The sequence below is a fragment of the Bos grunniens genome, chromosome 10 (assembly GCF_055505025.1).
Source record: "Bos grunniens cultivar Pamir isolate PY7600 chromosome 10, Bosgru_T2T1.0, whole genome shotgun sequence".
In the NCBI taxonomy this organism is placed as follows: domain Eukaryota; kingdom Metazoa; phylum Chordata; class Mammalia; order Artiodactyla; family Bovidae; genus Bos; species Bos grunniens.
The window spans coordinates 27,388,538-27,405,856 of record NC_141174.1 but is presented as its reverse complement, the minus strand read 5'-3'; positions in this window follow the sequence as shown (position 1 = coordinate 27,405,856).

Sequence of the window (17,319 nt, the reverse complement as noted above, 5' to 3'; positions counted from 1 at the left end):
CAATAAATAGCCTGTTTTTTGATTCATGCCTTTGCTTATGTGTATCCCTTTCCTGAAAGACAGTGTGTCTTTTCCTGTTTTTACTTTCTATCTCTTTAAAATATTTGGGACCTTTGAAAGCATCTATCTTAATCTATCTCTCCATTGAAGGGGAGGGGGAGAATGGCAGTATATTAGATCAAGTTTGCACATTTTACTAGAATTGGTCAATTGAAGCCTGAAGCAGATTGTGATAAAGATGCATACCATATTCCCTAGAGTAACCAGTAAGAAAAAGATCAAACAATAGCTTAAAAATGAACAAATGAATTAAAATGGCACACTGAAGAGTCTTGGTTTAATGCAAAAGAATGCAGTAAAGTTGGAACAGAGGAACAAAAATGACACGAGGCATAAAGATACAAGTAGGAAACTAGCAGGCATAAATCTAACCCAGCAAGTAAGTACATTAAATGTAAATGGGTTAAGCACTTCAATTAGAAAGTAAAGATATAAAATAAAGAAATCAGATCCAACTACATACTGTCTATAAGATATACATTTTGGATTCATAGATTTAATATATTGAAAGTAAAATGATGCAAAAAGTGGCTGTAAGAAAATTGGAGTGGCTATAATATCAGAAAAAATATTTTGTCTGATAGACTTTAAGACCGAAATAAGTTACTGTAAGAGGAAAGTAGATATGCTATAATGATAAAGTGATTAGTCCATCAGGAAGATAATTATAAACATACATGCATTTAACAAGAGAGCTCCAAATTATGAAGGAAAAACTGAGAGAATTGAAGAAAGAATAATTCAACAGTAATAATGGGAGATTTTAATACCCTATTCTCAAAAACTAAAGGCTGAGTGCTGAAGAATTGATGCTTTTGAACTTTGGTGTTGGAGAAGACTTTTGAGAGTCCCTTGGACTGCAAGGAGATCCAACCAGTCCATTCTGAAGGAGATCAGCCCTGGGATTTCTTTGGAGGGAATGATGCTGAAGCTGAAACTCCAGTACTTTGGCCGCCTGATGCGAAGAGTTGACTCATTGGAAAAGACTCTGATGCTGGGAGGGATTGGGGGCAAGAGGAGAAGGGGACGACAGAGGATGAGATGGCTGGATGGCATCACTGACTCGATGGAGGTGAGTCTGAGTGAACTCCGGGAGTTGGTGATGGACAGGGAGGCCTGGCGTGCTGCGATTCATGGGGTCGCGAAGAGTCGGACACGACTGAGCAACTGAACTGAACTGAATATTCTAAAACTGAATTGTGATTGTTGAAATATTTAGTACACTGACTAAAAATCATTAAATTGTACTGTTAAAAATGGGTGAATTTTGGACTTCCATTGCAGTCCAGTGGTTAAGACTTCGTCTTCCAATGCAGGGAGTACAGGTTCAATCCCTGGTAAGGAAGCTAAGATTCCATGAAAAAATAAAACATATAAAACAGAAGCAATATTATAACAAATTCAATAAAGACTTTAAAAGTGGTCCACATCAAAAAAAACTTTTAAAAAATTAGAGAAAAAATTTTAAATGGATGAATTTATGTAAATTATACCTCAAAGTTGTTACATAATTACATGTAATAACTTGTTACTTTTTAGTATATTAGAAATAATATTGATAATAATAATGATACTGAGCTCTTGCTAAGTGCCAGGCACTGTTTTAAGCACTTAGTTAGTCCTCACAACAGTCTATGAAATAAATTTTATTATTCCACTTATACAGGCTTCCCTGGTGGCTCAGATGGTAAAGAATCAGCCTGCAGTGCAGAAGACCCAGGTTCAATCCCTGGGGCCAGAAGATCTGCTGGAGAAGGGAATGGCTACCCACTCCAGTATTCTTGCCTGGAGAATCCCATGGACAGAGAAGCGTGGCAGGCTCTAGCCCATGCGGTCACAAAGAGTGAGACCTGACTAAGCACATACCACATTCCATTTATAAATGAAGAAACTGAGGCCCACATAAGTAACTTGCCAAGGTCATGCAGCAAATAAATAGGTGAGCCAGGACTGAAATCTAAGCAACTTGTTCCAGTAGTTGTGCTCGCATAAATCTACTAAGGCAAATCAAATTTTGATGATTTTTAAAAATATTCGTTTATTTATTTTTCCTCTGTTGCTGTGCAGGCTTTTCTCTAGTTGCAGTGAGCAGGGGTTACTTTCTGGTTGTGGTGTGCGGGCTTTTCATTGCGTGGCTTCTCTTGTTGCAGGGTACAGACTCTAGGCGATTGGGCTTCAGTACTTGTGGCACGTGGCTCAGTAGTTGTGGCTCCCTGAGCTCTAGAGCACAGGCTCAGTAGTTGTGTTGCAGTGGCTTAGGTGGTCCAAGGCCTGTGGGATCTTCCTGGACCAGGGACTGAAGTCGTGTCTCCTGCACTGGCGGGTGGATTCTTTACCACTGAGCCACCAGGGAAGCCCCTTGATGATGTTTTTTAAGTTCTAGTGAAGCAGCATCATTGTGAATCTCCCCTGAAGTTGAAAAATATATAATATACCAAATTTGACAGTACGAAGCAGGGGAGGAAATGTTATCTTTCAATTTAGGATAACAGTAAAATTGTTCCATCAGATTTCTAGAGAAGAGGTGAAGAATATTTTCCATTTTCTTTTTCTTCTATCTGTATGGCAGGAAGCAATACACATTGAACAGATAATGGGATTTAGAACTGAAATAACTGAGATTTGATCTCTGATTCTGCTACTTAAGTTATACAGCCTGGAGCCTCATTTTTCTTTTATATAAAGGTAGATTTAAATGCCTATACTTCAGGATTGTATGTTTTAAATACAGTCTGATTTAATGGGCATGAAATCTTAGCATGATGTCCTGCTTGTAGTAGACCCTAGAGGAGCGGGAGTTTTCTTCAGTGATCAGTATCAGGTGTCTTTTCATACATTAGGACCAGTCCTGACTTTTAGAGAAGGTCCGGGCAATTCTCTAGGACTTCTTAACAAGATTAAACCTGAAGGAGAATGAAGAGCAATTTAGAACTTACTGATGGCTTGCTTGCTTTCTTAATTTATATTTCCCCTAGATTAGTCTATTAAAATATAGAATTAAGAAATATTTCTTCCTTGTGCAGCAATCTTACCTAGAACTCTTACTTCAATCTTTTTTTTCCCCCATTCTGGACTCTAACTAGATTCTAGCCCTGGCCTCTGAGTGGTATTATTTCACTGTTATCTCCATGTACCTTGGAGAAGTATGATCAACACCTCCTCCAAAGTGTGGCTATTATCAGAACGCCCCATCAGAGTTCTAATAGGAAGACAAAAAATGGCTAGAAAGAGGTCTTGTTCCCTCGCCCAGGTGAGTTCTGTGGGACCTAGAGATTACCTGATATCCTGTTGAACAACTCTCTGGGGTACCCAAGGCCCTGGTCACACAAGTTACTGAGAACCTTTTTAGTAAATATATATATGAGAAAAATTTTTTTATTAGTGGCCACTGACCTGAGTGAATCTAAGGGGAAGAAAACATTTATTAAAGTATAAGTATTTTATAGCATATTTTTTCTTAAAGACAGAAATATAAAACGTTAAACTCACCGCCTAGTGGACATGAATCTGAGCAAACTCCGGGAGACTGAAGAACAAAGGAGCCTGACGTCTGCAGTCCCGTCTGTGGGGTCAGAGAGTCAGACAGGACTTTGCGAATGAATAAAAGCTCTAGTTAAGTGAAAGATTTTGTCCACTAGGTGTCGCTGTTGCGCTTGAAAGATAAAACGGTCTATGCTGCTGCTGCTGCTGCTAAGTCACTTCAGTCGTGTCCGACTCTGTGCGACCCCATAGACGGCAGCCCACCAGGCTCCCCCGTCCCTGGGATTCTCCAGGCAAGAACACTGGAGTGGGTTGCCATTTCCTTCTCCGATGCATGAAAGTGAAAACTGGAAGTGAAGTCGCTCAGTCGTGTCCGACCCTCAGCGACCCCTTGGACTGCAGCCTTCCAGGCTCCTCTGTCCATGGGATTTTCCAGGCAAGAGTACTGGAGTGGGGTGCCATTGCCTTCTCCGAAAACGGTCTATAATAAAGTTATTATTATTATTATTATTTTTTTTGGTCTTAAAAGGCCTATTTCCTTCTTTTTTTTCAAGCATTAGAAGATACCACCGGATGACTGAGACTAATTTGATTTCAGGATAATTTCCTTAAAAGGGAAATCAGGAAGGAGTTTCTTGTACAGAATTTAGGATTTGTCCAGAAGGTCTGGAAGCATCCAGCGTCTGCTGAGGAATGACAATTTTCAAAGTCCCATCTAGGAAAGAACTTTTAATTTTCCTGTTAGCCTGTTCATTTGGGGGCAAAAGTTTATTTTGACGAACCCCTTCATTTTTCATGACCTGTGTCGTGTACACAACCCAGGACAGGCTTTCTTCTGACGATAGAAGTCAGAGGTCCGAACATCGCTCCCATATTCTTTCCTTCTTTCGCATCCCAACCTCTTTTATGATCCAAGTCCTCAAAGCATAAAGTACAGTCATATTTCCATTTTTAAATCAAAACGCTAGGGACTTCCCTGGTGGTCCAGTGGCTGAGACTCCACGCCCCCAGTGCAGGGGGCCCAGGTTCAATCCCTAGTCAGAGAACCTGTTCCTGCGTGCTGCAACTGAGACCTGGCGAAGCCAAATAAATTTAAAAAAAATGTTAAGATAATAGAAACAAAATTGTAACACTAAACATTTCTCTAGTCAAGATTTATAAAGATGATTCAGATTTTTTCTTCATTTCTCTTTCCCTGTTGTGTTTATTAACAAAACAGAAACAAAAATCCTACTAGCATATGGTTTTTGAGCCCATGAATGTTTCTTTATCCCTGAAGTTGTACTCAAATACAACAGATGGACTCACAGTAGGATATGACATATGCTGCACAGGGAGAAAAGAGTCAAAGACTATTAGCACTTCCAAAACAAAGAAAGAGAGGAAGAACTAAAGACAATAGTGACAGTTCTTGATTGGTCCTATCTGGTACCATGTGGCTCATTAAAATGTTTTGAGGAGAAAGTTAAGCTCCTGGAAAGAAGCCACTTATCTATGTAAGTGTCACTTTAACCGTCTTTTAGTTTAAGAACTTCTATACTTGCCGTTGTACAATTTCAGTATAAATGAAGAGTGATGGGGAAGTGACTTTAGAACTTCAATCAAAATTATTTTCCAGCTGCAGAAGATTGAGGAGGTAGAAGAAGTTTAGGAAGATATTCTCTGTGACCGGTCTTTCCTTTGCCAATTTCTTCCTACCCCAAGAATGATTCAAATTAATGAGTTAGGTTAGCATTGTTTGATTTTTTTGAAATCAGTTTTTGTTTCATAAAGTTCTATAATTTTTACATCATGTGAATTAAATGAAATGACTTACTGTCAGTATTCTGAGATAAGTACTGTAAAGTACTGCATTGAATACCTTACAGTTAGACCTGAGTTTAAGTCTCAGCTTTTTCACTTACTGGTTGCGTTATCGTGGACACACATTATTTTTATTTATTTGTTTGTTTGTTTATTTTGGTCACACCACACAGCTTGCAGGATCTTAGTTCCCCAACCAACCAGATTATGACTCGCTTTATTGTGATCATTTGCTCTCATGCAATATTTGTTTTATTGTGGTGGTCCAGAACTGAACTCATGACATCTCTGAGATGTTCCTGTATCTGTTTTGAGTCTCTGCTTTCAATTCTTTTAGATATATATTTCCCAGGAGTGGAATTCCTGGGTCATGTATAGTTTTGTGTTTAAACTTCTGAGAAACTGACCAAATTGTTTTTCAGTCTTTTTTTTTTTTTTAATATTCATTTATTTGGCTGTGCCGGATGTCAGTTGCAGCACATGGGATCTTTGATCTTTGTTGTAGCATGTGAGATCTTTAGTTGGAGCATTTGAACTCTTAGTTGCAACATGTAGGATTTAGTTCCCTGACCAGGGACTGAACGCATGCCCCCTGATTGGTAGTGTGGACCACCAGGGAAGTCCCTCCCTTTAACTTTTTAATCTAGCTTCTATAATTTAAAATTTGACACATGATCAAAATGCAATTAATTGAAAATAAACAATGAAATATAGCACCCTGAAATACTCTGTATTAATATTAATCTAAAATGTATTAATATTAATCTAAAAATGCACTTGTTTAGAAACATGTTCACAATGGTGGAGTAAGAACATATTAAAATCTGCTCATTCACAAAAGCAAGAGATTATGTTAGTGTGTGTTAGTCAATCAGTTGTGTCCAACTCTTTGTGACCACATGGACTGTAGCCTGCCAGGTTCCTCTGTCCATGGAATTCACCACACAAGAATACTGGAGTGGGTTGTCATTTCTTCTCCAGGGAATCTTTCCAACCCAGGGATGGAACCCGGGTCTCCTGCATTGCAGGTAGATTCTTTGCCATCAAAACTAGCAGGGAAGCCCCAAAGCAAGAGAACAATGACAAAAAAATTGTCAAAATCAACTTATCAGAACTCTAGAAATGAACGAAAGGGTTGCAATATTCTAGGATCATTTATTCAAGAAAAATGGCTAAATATCAGTAAGAACAGTGAGCTTTGTGGCTCTTAACGTGCCCTATTCCCATGCCTCTCCCCCCAGTTCCAGGATAGAAACCATTGGCTTCACAGCTATGATAGATGTGAAAATCAGAAGCCTGGTAGCCACTGGTGGAGAGGGGCAGAATGGATTCGACACTCCTACTCTTTCCATCCCCAGATAATTGTCACTATTTGACCTTTTAGCTCCTTGAAAAGCTCTGTTATGACAGTTAGTCTTTATTTGGCCTGCATCAGAGCTTACTCTGTGTGCATAGCCTTGTGATTATAGGACATTTACCAAAAACTAGTCGTGTCAGTTGTTTACCACTGCAGGTGCATGAGGCAATTGTATTGGTTGGAGGTACTAAGACCCTGACCAAAGAAATTAAAAGGAAAAAATATAGAATGAGATGTCTGTGTTACAAAGGTTCCACATGTTCCAGGGAATCTGGAAGGTCCTGTGCAGTTTAGTGCTCTGCTCATGTTCAAGAAAGAGCTGAGAAAGCCATGATTTCTCACCTCCGACTGACCTTGAGGCTCTGCACAGGGAGAAAATGAAGGTGAAGGCAGAATTGTAAGCTACCTGCTTACAGCATTGAAAACATACCTCAAAACATGCACAGAGTGGTGTTTAGACTGAAATTTATAACTTTTTTATACATCTATACTAAAGTAGAAGAAAGAATTTAAATCAATAAATTAACCATACACGCTAGGAAACTAAAAAAGGAAGAGCAAGCCAAAATTAAAGCAAGCAAAAGGAAGGAAACAAAAAGATAAGAGTGGAAATAATTGAAATAGAGAATAAAACATATATTAAAAACCCAGCAAAGCTAAAGCTGGTTTCTTGAAAAAAATGAACAAAATTGACAAACTTTTAAGTAGCTGACAAAGCAAAAAAGAGAGAAGACTCAAATTACTAAAATCATAAATGAAAAGGAAATGTCACTACTGACCTTGCAGATGAAAGGATTACAGGGATTCTGTGAAGAGTAGTATGCTAGCAAATTGAAATAGGCAAATTCCTAGAAGGACAAAGCTACCAAGTGGCCTCTAGAAGGAACAGAAAATTTGGATAGACTTAACAATTGGAAAGATTGAATTACTAACCAAAGCTCTTCCCAGAAATGAAGGTCCATGCCCCAATGTCTTCACTGCTGAATTCTACCAAACCTCTGCTGCTACTAAGTCGCTTCAGTCGTGTCCAACTCTGTGCGACCCCATAGACGGCAGCCCACCAGACTCCCCTGTCCCTGGGATTCTCCAGGCAAGAACACTGGAGTGGGTTGCCATTTCCTTCTCCAATGCATGAAAGTGAAAAGTGAAAGTGAAGTCACTCAGTCGTGTCCGACTCTAGCGACCCCAGGGAGTGCAGCCTACCAGGCTCCTCCGTCCATGGGATTTTCTAGGCAAAAGTACTGGAATGGGGTGCCATTGCTTTCTCTGACCAAACCTCTAAAGAAGAATTAATAGCCATCCTTCACAAACTGTTCCAAAAAAGTAACAGAGACAGGAATGCTTTCTTTCTAACTCATTCTGTGAAGCCTGTATGACTGATACCAAGACCAAACAAAGACACCACAAGGAAAGAAAACTACAAACCAATATTTTATGAATATTTTAAAATATTTTATAAATATTTTTGCATCCTTAGGAAAATTGATGCAAACATTCTCAAGAAAATACTAATGTATCAAATTTATATAAAATTTTATATAAAATTTGATCTATTTATATAAAAAGGGTTATGCACCACAACCACATGGGATTTATCCCGGGAAGGCAAGATTGATCTAACCTACAAAAACATCAGTGTAATAAAACACATTAATAGAAGAAAGGATAAAAACACATGATCATGTCAGTAGATACAGAAGATAATTTGACAGAATCCAATATCCATTCCTGAAAAATCTCTCAGCAAATTAGGAAAAGGAGGAAACTTTCTCAACTGGATAAGGGGCATTGATGAAGAAGACTACTACTAACATATACTCAATGGTGAAAAACTAAATGATTTCCCTCAAGTATCAGGAACAAGACATGGATATCCACTCTCATTACATCTTCTATCCAGCACTGCCCTGCTGTTTCTATCTAGAGCAATATGACTTTTTCTAAAAAAAGTTTCAAGATTGGAAAGGAAGAAATTAAACTATTTAATGTAGGTGACATGACATTTATGTAGAAAATTCCATTATATCTACAAAAAGTGCTAGAACTAATAAACGTGTTTAGCAAAGTTGCAGCACAAAAATTAATATACAGCACTCAAATGCATTTCTATATGTTACCAATGAAAAATCAGGGAATACAAATTGAAAATACCATTCTCAATGGCATCAAAAAGAATAAGATATTTGAAATAAATATAACCCCCTCAAAAGGCAAGACATCCAATGGAAACTACAAAAGGTCATTAAGAGAAATTAAAGACCAAGATAAATGGAAAGACATCTTGGATTCATGGAGTTCTTCGTATTGTTAAGATGGCAATACTTCTCAAATTGATGTATGTATTCAATGCAATCTCAATCAAAACTTCAGCTGCCATTTTTTGTAGCATGGTGCAAGTTGATTCTTAAGTTCATATGGAAGGACTAGAGACCCAGAATATCCAAAACAATCTTGACAAAGAATAACAAAGTTGGAGGACTCACATTCCCCAATCTCAAAACTTACTAAAAGCTAGAGTAACCAAAGTAGTGTGGAGCTGGCATTAGGATAGACTTATAGACCAATGAAATAGCATTGAGAATCCAGAAATAAATTCTCACATTTATGTCAATTGATTTTTGACAAGAATGCCAAGAAAATTCTGTAGGAAAACAACAGTATTTTCCATGAATGGTGCTGGGATAATGGGATATCCACATATAAAAAAGTAAAGTTGAACTTCTACCATCCACAAAACTAAAGTTGAATCTGACACCATTTATAAAAATTAATCAAAAAAGAATCATCAACTTAAAGGTTTTAAATGTTAAAACAATAAAGAAACTCTTTTTGAAGGAAAAGAAAGAAACTTAGAAGAAAACCTAGATGAATATCTTTTTGACTTTGAGTTAGGCAATATTTTCTTAGCTATGATACTAAAAAGAGTAAACTATAAAAGAAAAAATAGATAACTGAACCTCATCAAAATTTAAAACTTGTGAGCTCCAAAGAACCTCATCAAGAAAGTGAAAAGACAGCCCATGGAATGGCAGAAAGTATTTGCAAATTATGTATTTAATAATTGTCTATGCTATGCTAAGTCACTTCAGTCGTGTCCGACTCTGTGCGACCCCATAGCGACGGCAGCCCTCCAGGCTCCCCCGTCCCTGGGATTCTCCAGGCAAGAACACTGGAGTGGGTTGTCATTTCCTTCTCCATGCATGAAAGCAAAAAGCGAAAGTGAAGTCGCTCAGTTGTGTCCAACTCCTAGCAACCCCATGGACTGCAGCCTACCAGGCTCCTCTGTCCATAGGATTTTCCAGGCAAGAGTACTGGAGTGGGGTGCCATTGCCTTCTCCAAATAATTGTCTAGTATCCAGCATATATGAAGAATTATTACAACTCAACAACAGCAACAAAAAGAGACAACCCAGTCAAGAAGCTGACAAAAGGTTTAAATAGTAGTGACTCAAAAAAAAAAACATATTAATACAAATAACCAGTAAGCATGTGGAAGGATGCTCAATATCATTAATCATTAGAGAAATGCAAACCACAACCAGAGTGAGATACCACTTCACACAAGGATGGCTATAATCAAAAAGATAGATAATGAGTACTGGTTAGGATGTCTACAAATTAGAACACTCATCCGTTGCTGGTGGGAATGTTAAATGGTGCAGCCACTTTGAAAAACAGTTTGGCAGTTCCCCAAATGGTTACATGCAGAGTTACCACATGATCCACTAGTCCTAGGCGTACACCCAAGAAACACATGTTCACAGAAAAAATTCCGAAATTTCATAGCAGCATTATTTGTAATAACCAGAAAGTAGGAAAAAACCCAAGTGCCCATCAACAAATGAATACAATATATCTATGGAATATTATTTGGATATAAAAAGGAATGGAATGGTGATACATGCTACCAAAACATGCTAAGAGAAAGCAGTCACAAAGCATTACATATTGTATGATTTCATTTCTGTGAAATGTCCAGATGAGGAAAATTTATAAAGACAGAAAGTAGATCAGTGGTTGCCTAGGCCTGAATTTGGTCATACTTATGAGGTTGTGGGCTGATGGCTACAGGGTATAAGTTTTCTTTTTGAGGTAAAAAAGAAAATAGTCTAAAGTGGATTGTGATGATACATGCACAACTCTATGAATATACTAAAAGTCATTGAATTGCACACACACGAAAAGGTTATCAGAACATTTTAACATTTCCCATATCTCCTCATTAGTTTTCCCCATCTATCTGGGGAACTTAAATCATTTCTTATATTCAAGTTATTTTTACCTTTGAATATGTCTTTTCTAAGACTTGCTAATAATATATTCTTTGTTTTGTAATTATTCATAATAATTATTGCAATATAATCTTATGATTAAATGGATTTTTAATTCTTAGCACCCATCCTTCGATACAGTCATCTCTCCTCTCTTTGAACCTCTATTTTGACTACTTCTCTTGGCTGACCAGAATTTTACTTGAGTATATTTTCAGGAAGGGTTATAGCCAAGAGTTAGATAGCCAAGGGTAGTCCTTGGCTATCTAACTCTGTCTGTTATCTTCACATATGAAATGACATACTGACTAAGTATAAAAGTCATGAGACTCAATCTCTTTCAAGTACAAAGACATTATTGCATTGCTTTCTAGTATGTAATGTCATAGAAAAAAAGTCTGAGCTTAGTTTGATTATTTTTGTTGTGGTATTTGTGCTTGATTTTTTATTTAGTTTTATGCATGTATGATTTTTTTTCTCTGTTTAAGTTCAAGATTTTCTCCAGCATGTGTCTAAATATTGATCTAGTTTTGTTAACTTTTTTCTTAAAACACATACTTCCCATTGACTTATGCAAGTAGAGAATGTTAGAATATACTACTCATTTTCCTAAAAATCGTATTGACTATTGAAGTCATTAAGATAATATGCATTATTTTAAAAACTAATTTGAAAATAGATTTTGGGGGAAATTTTCAATATTTAAGAAACCACATTTTATGGGCATCATGTTCATATTATTTTATTCTTGTACTTCACAAAGATTGTTATTAAATGTTCAAAATAAACATCATGAAATAAGAAGAAAACAAATCTACCAAATTATGAGTTTCGAGTTAATCAAATATTCTTTGCTCTAAGCTGTCAAGATAAAGCTTTCTCAGCTTTCAACTGAAATAAAGAGGAGCAAAAATAGGGAGGGAAGAAGGATGGAAAAGAAGAAGCCAAAGAGAAAGAGAGGCAGAGACAGAGAGAAAGCATAAAAATTACCAGATGAACAAAATAGACCAAAGATTCAGAACAAAGGAGACACACACACACACCAAGAAAGAGGAGAAAATTTTTAAGCTATAAGGACTCAGTATAGGAGAAGACTACAATGGAGGTAGATTTAGAAAAAAGAACAAAAAGAAAAAATTAAGGAAACAAGAAAAATAGTTCAGAGAAAGATTAATAGTAATTTTTTAATTGGTACAAATATGTATTCTGTTTTCATTGTATTATGCAGTGAAATTCAAAATAGGCAATTGCTCATCAAATTAACTGGAAATTTTAATTAAAATGCTAACCATATTCCTAACTTTGTAATTTGTCTAATCCTTGAAGTTCGGAAAGTTCTCTTCTGAATCCAAAAGTCATAATAATCCACCAAGGAAAAATTATTTTAGATTGCAGTTAAGAAGTTGAGAACACAATTACCACAAGAAGAGTGTCAGATGTGGTGTATTCTCCATCTCTGTTTTACAGTATTTATTATTGCAGAAAAGAAATGGCCAGAAGAAAACCATAATTATTAATAAGTTAGTGTTTAGCTTACTCCTTGGAAAGAAAGTTATGACCAACCTAGATAGCATGTTAAAAAGCAGAGACATTACTTTGCCAACAAAGGTCCATCTAGTCAAGGATATGGTTTTTCCAGTGGTCATGTATGGATGTGAAAGTTGGACTGTGAAGAAAGCTGAGCGCCGAAGAATTGATGCTTTTGAACTGTGGTGTTGGAGAAGACTCTTGAGAGTCCCTTGGACTGCAAGGAGATCCAACCAGTCCATTCTGAAGGAGATCAGCCCTAGGATTTCTTTGGAGGGAGTGATGCTGAAGCTGAAATTCCAGTATTTTGGCCACCTCATGCAAAGAGTTGACTCATTGGAAAAGTCTCTGATGCTGGGAGGGATTGAGGGCAGGAGGAGAAGGGGACGACAGAGGATGAGATGGCTGGATGGCATCACTGACTCAATGGACGTGAGTCTGGGTGAACTCTGGGAGTTGGTGATGGACAGGGAGGCCTGGCGTGCTGCGATTCATGGGGTCACGATTCAAAGAGTCGGACACGACTGAGCGACTGAACTGAACCTAACTGAACTGAAAATACACCAAAGCAGGAAAATCTCATTGGTTAATAATAATGCACATATTGTATCTATTTGAACTTCTGATTGAACAAAAGGAGAGAAAATAAAGGTAACAAGGCCTGTTGCTGTTGGAATTTAAGCTGTTTAAAATAAATGTTAATTGAATTCTATATGGCACTCCAGAGATAAGGCTTTAATGGTAATTCCACTCCCGCTCCCAACCTATGTTGAGACAGTAAAAAGTTCACATGTAGACTTTAAACATTAAAAGCACTAACAATTATGACAGTCTGAAGATATGACTTGGCATGAAATCCCAATGAGTAGATTGTTTTATTTCGTTTAGGTAAAAGTGAACAAATAAGTTTAGGCAATGCAGCTAGTTTAAAAACAAAGGGAAAATGATGCTTTATGGGTTCATTTAGTGTGTGAAAATTCACTGAACCATGTAGTTATGATAAGTTTTTTTGCATATTGTTAAGAAAAATTTTTCTCTGAATCCATTCATATGTCATAAAATGCTCTTTCATTAGTATTAAAATATTTAAATATCCACATATATATTTTGTTCTACCAATATGAAAGGAGGTAGACTACACAGATATAATCACAGTCTTCATGTACTCTTCTTTCTCAAATAGATAAGATATGTGAAGCCAGACATATAACAGACCGACACTCAAAGAGCTGACCGCTGATTGACAGCAGTATCACCTCTCTTTGTTTATGATAAAGTCCCAGCTAAGTGCCAGAACCTTTTCTTTAATAGCATCTGTTTATTCTCTGTCCTTGAACCATTGTCCATAGATCATTTAGAAGCTGTATCTGTCCAGTGTCTCAATTACCTTTCCAAACCTCATCAAAGTAATAACTCCTTGTTAATGGTATACAATGTGCTTGGTACTCTTTCTTATGCCTTTAACTTAATGTTTATAAAACTTCAGTCTTTCATTTACTATCATCACAATTTTCACAGTGTCATCATACCAACTGGGCTGTTATTTTTAAAATAATTTGAAGTTGACTCATATTCCTTTCATTGTAATGCCTACTTTAACCTAGTCCAAAACATTATTATCCATGGAATTGTTGATTTTTTTTTAATAGCCTGTCTGTGTATCATCAACTAAAATAATCACATAAACCCCCAGTGGCATGCTAACCACACTTGAATAACCACAGCGTTCTTGGAGTCAGCTTAGTTATCACCTAGTAAGAATGATAAGTGTACCAACACAGAATCTTGCCCTACAGAACATAAGTTACTTTCTCTTCTATCTCAAAAGGTAGTCTTATGTTTTTGTAATCTCTAGTAAATAGACACATTCCAAGATGTGCATAACGAAGAATATTTAAGGAACTCTTCTGAATTTTAGTTTAACATGCTGATTAGTTTCACAGATTAAAAAGTTCTTTTCAGAAAAATCATCTGTGGATTTTTTTTTGTTTAAAATTCTTTAGATTGGTTTAGTTATAACTGAAGTTTACTCTGATAATAATGACACATAAATCACTGTCTCTTAATTCTTATCATATAGAATGGTGAAAGTCAAACTCAGAACTTGTGGAATTTAAATAATAGGTAAAGGAAAAAACTGGACCTAGAGGAAAAATAAGGCTCTTTGTTCATTTATTCTGACTCTTGAATACATATTATATGCCTGCCATCTTTCTACATGCTGAACATGCATCAGTAAAGAAGTTTTAATAGACAAAAATACCATGAACATGCATACATAATAATTGTAATACAAAATTTTATAGAAAAGTTTTAAAGTACATGTTTAACTTTGAGATACTCCTACTGAGATATTCCTATCAGTGTTTTCTAGTATCTCATTTCTTATTATTCTCACTTTCAAAATCTCTAAATATTCTAATTACCATTTTAATTCATATTTATAAGCTTTTTATTAAAAGTTATTTATTCTCAACATTTGCATATTATAAAAACTTGAAACACAAAAGTTCAGACAATAACATAAGACTTTATTCTTCCGTTTGTTCAGACTAAAAGCATCAGTGTTACTGATTCCTTTCACTTTCTATGCCTCACCATTTTTGCAGTATCATCACACCCACTGTGTCATTATTTTAAAAAATATTTTAAAGTTAGCTCATTTTCCTTTCATCCTAATACCTACTTGATTCCTATCCTTCACCAATACCCCTCAAATTTTGTTGCTTGTACCTTCATAATATATCCAGAGTTCTACCACTTCTTGTCATTCCCACTACCACAATCTTAGTCCAAGACATCATCATCTATTACATAAATTATTGCAGTAGCCTCGCAGTGGATCTGCCAGCTTCTGTTCTTACTTTCCACCCTCCACATTCTACCTCAACAAAGCACCCAGAAAAATCCAGTTACAATGTGAGTCATATAATATTATTCCTCTGCTCAAAGCACTACAATGAATTGTCATCTTACACTAAATAAAAGTCAGAATTCTTTTTCCTTTTTTTTCTTATTGAAGTATAGTTGATGTACAGTATTATATGATACAGGTGTACAATATAGTGATTCACAATTTTTTAGGCGGGGTATGGGTTGAAGGAAGGATTTATTACTTGCAACAAGTAAAGAGAACACCAGGGATCATTTCTCAAAACGTCTCCCAGAACTGCAAAACTGGGTGAGTCTTAAACTAAGGGTATGTGCAAATTCATGAGGGGTGTTGAGCAGAGGAGAATTCAGCTTAGAATTGGGGCAAAGATCAACAGAGTCCAAGCTTGAGTTGGTTGAAGTCTGGAGGGTCTACATCATCATTCCCTCCTCCACCTGGGTGGGGTGCGTTAATTCCTGGTGTCAGGACTTAACAGATGCTCAGGTTTTTAGTCTTGTGGAAAGAATTCAGTGAGAGACAAAGTGATGGGTAAGAAGTGGTTTTATTTAGAGAGGTACATATTCCATAGGGCTTCTCAGGTGGCTCTTTCGTAAAGAATCCTCTTGCCAAGCAGGAAACTCAGGTTCTATCACTGGGTCAGGAAGATCCCCTGAAGAAGGAAATGGCAACCCACTCTAGTACTCTTGCTTGGAAAACCCCATGGACAGAGGAGCCTGGCAGGCTGTCGTCCATGGGGTCACAAAAGAGTTGGACACGACTTAGCCACTAAACAACAACAACACATTCCATAGACAGAATGGGTTTCATCTCAAAAGGTGGCCCTGAGAGAAAGAGACTTCACAGAGAGGGCGTGAGTCATCTCAGGAGGCAAGAGGCTGTGATTCACATTTTTTAAAGGTTATTCTCCACTTATAAAATATTGACTATTTTTCCTATGTTGTACAATATATCTTTGCAGTTTATTTTATACATATTAATAATAGTTTGTACCTCTTATGCTCCTACCCCTATATTGTCCCTCCCTTTTTCCCTCTCTCCACTGGCAACCACTAGTTTATTCTCCATATCTGTGAGTCTGCTTCTATTTGTTATTGTTTTATTAATGTTTGTTGTATTTTTTAGATTCTACATATAAGTAGTATCATATAGTTTTTGTCTTTCTTTGGCTGGCTTATTTCACTTGGCATAATATCCTCCAAGTCCGTCCATGTTGCTGCAAATGGAAATTCACTCATTTTTATGACTGAGTAGTATGTCATTTTGTGTGTATTTGTGTGTTTATGTGTGTATCTCATATCTTCTTATCTACTCATCTGTTGATGGACACTATAGGTTGCTTTCAAGTCTTGGCAGTTGTAAATTGTGCTTCTATGAACATTGAAGTTCATCAATCTTTTCAAATTATATATATGTATATATGTGTGTGTGTGTGTGTGTGTATACACAGCTTATATGTAGTATAAGTTGTATATTGTCACCCTGATTATTTAACTTATATGCAGAGTACATCATGCGAAATGTTGGGCTGGATGAAACACAAGCTGGAATCAAGGTTGCCAGGAGAAATATCAATAACCTCAGATATGCAGATGACACCACCCTTATGGCAGAAAGTGAAGAGGAACTAAAGAGCCTCTTGATGAAAGTGAAAGAGGAGACTGAAAAAGTTGGCTTAAAACTCAGCATTCAAAAAACAAAAATCATGGCATCCAGTCCCATCACTTCATGGCAAATAGATGGGGAAACAATGGAAACAGGGAAAGACTTTATTTTGGGGGGCTCCAAAATCACTGCAGCTGATGACTGCAGCCATGAAATTAAAAAATGCTTGCTCCTTGGAAGAAAAGCTATGATCAACCTAGACAGCATATTAAAAAGCAGAGACATTATTTTGCCAACAAAGGTCCATCTAGTCAAGGCTATGGTTT